Source organism: Nymphalis io, chromosome 21 (genome assembly GCF_905147045.1).
Source record: "Nymphalis io chromosome 21, ilAglIoxx1.1, whole genome shotgun sequence".
Lineage (NCBI taxonomy): Eukaryota > Metazoa > Arthropoda > Insecta > Lepidoptera > Nymphalidae > Nymphalis > Nymphalis io.
This window is the reverse complement of record NC_065908.1, coordinates 2146481-2152480: the sequence shown is the minus strand read 5'-3', so window position 1 is coordinate 2152480 and position 6000 is coordinate 2146481. Positions and strand designations below refer to the sequence as shown.

General features: G+C 30.0%; 1 protein-coding gene across 2 annotated transcripts in view; it reads left to right on the top strand.

Moving 5' to 3' along the window:
- Positions 1 to 4100: 4100 nt before the first annotated feature.
- LOC126776836 (ras association domain-containing protein 10) overlaps positions 4101 to 6000 on the top strand; it is a 133838-nt gene continuing 131938 nt past the window's right edge. For both annotated transcript variants that reach the window (XM_050499673.1, XM_050499674.1), the window contains exon 1: positions 4101 to 4252. The gene's annotated coding sequence lies outside the window, so the exon portion shown is untranslated. The remainder of the gene's footprint in view (positions 4253 to 6000) is intronic.

Genomic DNA, 6000 nt, shown 5'->3' with positions numbered 1-6000 from the left:
CTATTAATCTTAATACTATCCATTTATCCAGTAATCGTGAGTAAATTTTGGATAACAAAAATGATGAATTGATATCAATTTTCCTTTCTTTTTCAGTATCAACAGATACCAAACAGACTCTTCGATGGATTTGCTCGCTTAGAGAGAGATAGAATATAAGTTAATAGTATTATTATTTCACATAACACGTTTAAATTTATACCTTAAATATATATTACATGTAACGATAAATAATAAAAAGCGAAACGTCAACGTGATATGTAAATCCGAAATCGCCGTAGTCACGGGAACCGACTAGTTATGTCTCGTGTGTTTAAGGTGAATGCACTGTTTCGGTTCTGTACTCGGGTTGAGTCATCAAACAATACCCGCCATTATTCTTCCCACTCGCATGAGATTAGATATTAACTAAGATCTGTTCTGGTTTGTTCGTTATTTTCTAACAAAGTTAAATATGAATCGACGTATCAGTAGAGACATAAGGTAATTATTTGTTAAATTTATGTGTAAACATCTTACCGCTCTTGGCTAACGGAGAATTCGAGCGTCAGATTAGTAAGCGTAAGATTTCGATTGTCAGATGACGTCAGCGTATGATTTCGAGCGTCAGACGACGTCAGCGTAAGATTTGTTATTTACACGTCAAATCTCGTGAGTACCTTGGTACCTACACGATTTTTTTATAATTCAAGCGTAATTTAAAATTAATATTATAATAATAAAAATCTTTATTGAAATAGTTTTTGTACATACATTCAATGATACCCTAAACTAGGAAGACCCCTGTCTTAGGGGCCAGTGCCAACTATCTTGTGTTTTTTTTTTTAAACTTTTTAATAAGTCTACAAGTATACATAGTAATTTAATGTACACCGTAATCACTGTACGCCATACCAAAAAATAGTGATAGAAAAACTGAAACATTACAATAATAGTAATTATAATAATTGTAACGGCAATTTATCGATGACGACACAACCACAGCCACAAGATGGCTGCCTGTTTGACGTTCCGTCAGAGTGACAAAGAGAAAAATAAACAATCACTCTGGTCTAAAAATTGATATTCTCTATTCACATAATTATATTATATAAAATGATTATATATCATATTTATATAATATCATATCATATAAAATGATATAATTGTGTGTTATTTAAATTAATTGCGTTCAAAAGATAGGACTAAACAGTATGTTGCATATTTTTTTTATATATATGCTATCTTAGTGAATTTTCCAATGTATACTGCAGAAACTGTAAAATATACACGAGATTTATTAATTTTATATTATAAAAATCGTATGCAAAATAATCAAATATCAATAGCTCATACTATATTGTCTATGAAAATATAAAAACAAATAAATATATTAATTATAAGCGGTTATTTGTAAATAATAATAACCGTTTATACTTTGAAATTAGGATCAATATTGTCACAGATATTTGATAAAGGTATGAGATAAATTGCGATATTTTAAGTAATATAATAATTTATATAATAATAATAATTTTAACTAAGCGATAGTTTAATTATGATTGTGTTATTTATTTAACGATATCATGGGGTTAAATTTAATAAAATATTAATAAAAAGTAACGAATTAAATAAAAACATTTGTTATCTATCTTTTTTTGCTAGCAAATAGTATTTATTTACCTATTTTTATATAACGTAGTGGAATTTCGACTACTTGGCGGTTTTTGGCCGATTGTATGCCGATTTTATTTTTATTGAATATATTACACTTTAAGGGTGTACAAGGAACTTTCATGAGTAGGTGTTTAAGCTTTTAATAAAATCAAAATATTATATCATTTAATTTAAACCTTCAACGGTATAACATCCTTATTTTAATGAGTTATTAATCTAGATACATAGCAAATTAATGTTCAAGCGAAAACAATCCTAATATACGCGTTATAAATACGAAATTCGATTTCAAGTATTTGCATTATGTAATTTGTACGGTACATTATATGAAACTATAAAGGAAAAACATTTAAGACAGGAAATTGATATAGATGTTAAATAGGTTAAAATTCACCGGTTAAGGTTGATTGTAGTACGTGATTCCCATGCCGCAATTGTTAATATTTTAATGTATTAAGCGTTTTTTGTTTTATTGTTTGATAAAATGTACCGTATAAAGAACCTAAATTGACGGCTAAAGAAGGTGAAACAGTTAGGTTTAGGCGTGTGTTTGTTGCAAGTTGATCATCATCATCGTTTAACTAATTTAAATCGACTGTTAGCATAGTTTGGTAATAGAGGTTTTTGCAAGCCCGTCTGGGCACCCACTCATCAGATATTCAACTGCTAAACAGCAATACTTAGTATTGTTGCGTTCCGATTTGAAGTTTGAATGAGCCAGTGTAACTACAGGCATAAGGGGCTTAACATCTTATTTCCCAAGGTAGGTGGCGCATGGGCGATGTAAGGAATAGTTATTATTTCTTACATCAGCAATGTCTATGGGCGTTGGTTATCACGTACTATCAAGTGGCCCATTTTGCAAACAATATCAGTTGATCTGGTAAAAAAAACTATTATTACAAAATATTAAGGAACATACGTCTTGAACATTTATTATATCTTAATAATAATTATATAAAAATTATGCCTCGTTGGTCTAGTGGCTAGATAAGGCCATAACATCAGGCCCATTGACCCGTCCGCCTACATATTATATAAAAAAATTTTTGGACTTGTCATCCCATTGGAAAACGAGAGTGAAGAAATTTATAGTTAGTGCACGTGGGTTTTGCGCACACACTTGTGCACTATATATATTGAATTTTTAATATGCAAATTTAATATGATTTCTCTCCGGAGTAAGCGCGAAATGTTAGAACTAAGATTCCTTCACAGTGGTAACAATAATTTAACCAATTCAGAAATTATCGAGAGAATACTGATATCAGTTCCGTCTAGCGCACACAGAAGTACTTACACCCACAAAATATTTCATAGTCCTTGCGTAGTCTCATATTGGTAAACAGGCTAAAAGTAATAAATATAATAATATCTTTAAATGAATTCCTGTCATTGACATTTTTTATGACTCTCCCTCAATATTTAGACGTAAATTATTATAAATGAATGATTAGTTTTAATTAATATTTTTAATAATTTCAACTATAATATCTCTAATTGATTTTTTATTATAACAATGACACTAATTTCTAATTTAATGTTGACATTTAAAAAACAATACTTGTGTTTTTGTTACTTTTAATTTGAATTTGATTAGATTAAATCAGGAACTATACATATATATGTACACTTGTAATTGACATGTACATTAGATATACTATTATTGTTTTATAAGATCAATTGTAAAAATGCTTTGTATGTATATTGGAAGTATGCTTTTACAAATAAATAAATAATTGATTAATCTCCCTTGTGATTGTCTGCAATCGGACTGTTTACAATTTTTCAAGGAGGTCAAGCTAATTAAATATATATCTTTTAAATCATACTAAATTTCAAGCTTTTGTAACAAACGCATGATGTGAATGAAGTCGTGGGTATTTTAATGTTATTTATGGAGTCCTCCTCAGGACCGATTTCAGCCACGACGGCCAATGTTAAAAGAAATTAGCTAACTGCGCAGGACATATTATAGTGCACTCTCATAATCGGATGGGAATCCGACACGAACAGAAACAGTTCAGGCGCAGGACCAACGGCTTAACACGCTTTCCAAGGTACGCTAGTGTATACATTTCCAAGTTATCGATTCCGGGCTACTACTGAGAATTTTCAACAGAAAAACCCAAATACTTTTATCGGTCCGACCTTGGGTTTGAATCCAGGACCTCGGAATCTGCGACCCTATATCTAGCCCTTAGACCCACAAGGCCGTTATGCAGTTTACACTTCTGCACCGACAAGGCACATAATGGTATCTAGTCTACTATAGATTCATAGATCTGTCATGTTACGACACCTCACTTATTGTTTAACTAAAATATAAAAGCTGTCGACATCATAACAGCTACTATGAGTTTGTATTTGCTATTGTTTTTTACAATGACAGGTGTGATGCGTGCGCTTGCGCCAGTCGCTTTCCAACTTGCGCGGGAGTCGGCCGCGCGTTCGTTCCGTTTGAAAAATTCTTTCGTAAATCGGAAAATTGTGTACGTGATAATACACAGTGATATTACTGTGCCTGTGTGTTCTGTGCTCTGGGGATCTGTGAAGTGTATGGGATTTTAGTTATATAGGTTGTTCATATGATTCGGTGAGTGACTTTTATAATAGTTCACGTTTATTATGGCTCTTTACGTTACCTAGCGCATGATAATATCTAAATTTGCCTCAATTTATTTCAAGGTCTAGGTTTTTCATAACAATGTTGAATTGAAGCCTCTATATAATTACTCATAATAATAATATATATTTTTATTTTTTCGCGCCTTTTTTACTAATGACATCTTATAGCAGAAATGTACAAAATATTTATAACATAACATCCTGATATAAAGGAAATATTTTTGTAAATGGTAACACTTATTTTATTATTTTTAATTATGTGTATTATAAATAGAGGTAAAACATGGAAAGTATTATAAAAAAAACACTTAACAATCATTTAATAAAGAAAAAATCATAAAAAAACAATAGCAACAAATAAAAACGTCGTCTTCTACGAGAACTTAAATCACAATATATAAATAAATTAAATGTATTCTTTTTTATAATACATACGTTTGATATATTGTTTAATATAAATTAAAATATTCATATGTGCATAATTACACTTTTATTACTCTTGTTTACATTTAAAATTGAAAATACAATGTTAGGAACAAAACATTATGCTAATGTACCACCGATTTTACATAAAACAATAAAAATATGCGAATAAAAAAACATATAATAACTCAATGGCGGAGTTGTTGAAACGATGAGCTCTATTGAACACCAGTTCGATTTATTTGCATAAATGTTGTACAAAATTTACTTGGTGATAGGGATTTGTGCATCTGGATATATATCATAGGATATAGCCTAGTTGACCATTGACGTGTTATAAAGTAAATATAATGTTATATAATATAATTTTATAAAGTGTTATGCTTCATGCAGCTAGTGTATATGACCGAGATTAAACTCTTCTATAAGATGCCCATTTCTTCATCACAAAATTAAGCAAATAGAACAGCCTCAGATTGTCTCTGTTTTATTACATACTTAAGCAATGCTTAAAATATATGTAGAAAATAATAACGACTTTAATTTGTATGAGAACTGTAATGTACAACGATGACATGACAAGTGAGAAAATTTACAAAAGAAAATATACTACTTTTATCTTAAAACTAATAAAACCTCCTTACACAATTAATATAAAAAAATTAAATTGCCTTTATTAATAAGTTTATTATTTATTAATAATTTAGTAAAATATTTAGATTGTATTCATATCGGAGCGAGCAAATAACTCAAAACGAGCAGAAGGTTGTGACTCTCTTACACCATTCTACTCACATGAATGAAGGATAACAAGGTAACTGAGCTTTGCCGGAATTATTAGTATCTTCAAAATGAATGTATGTATGTATTTCGATAATAAGTCATGAGCGGCTACTATTCAGACAAGTCTGCACATATGCCCAGCACCGGAAGAGTACTTTGCAACTGGAGAGTTATCTATTATAAAATCCTATAGAATTACGCTGGTCAGTGCAGACTTACGACAATTTGTCGGACGAATATTTTTCTTTAAAAATGTATCATGACTGTGCCGATAATTTTACCGTTTATGAATAATATATAGCTCAATTGTTAACTAGTAAAAAATCATTAACGGCATATTGTTTTTTTTTATAACAGGCCAATTTGAGTTAAATTATAAAAACAATAACTGAACCTAACATGAATCATTATAAGTTATCTAAATTTTATGCGTTTCATATAAATCGATTGCTTGGTTTACAATTTTTCGACAATTTGTGTATATAATGTTTATAAAACTCTTAAATACAG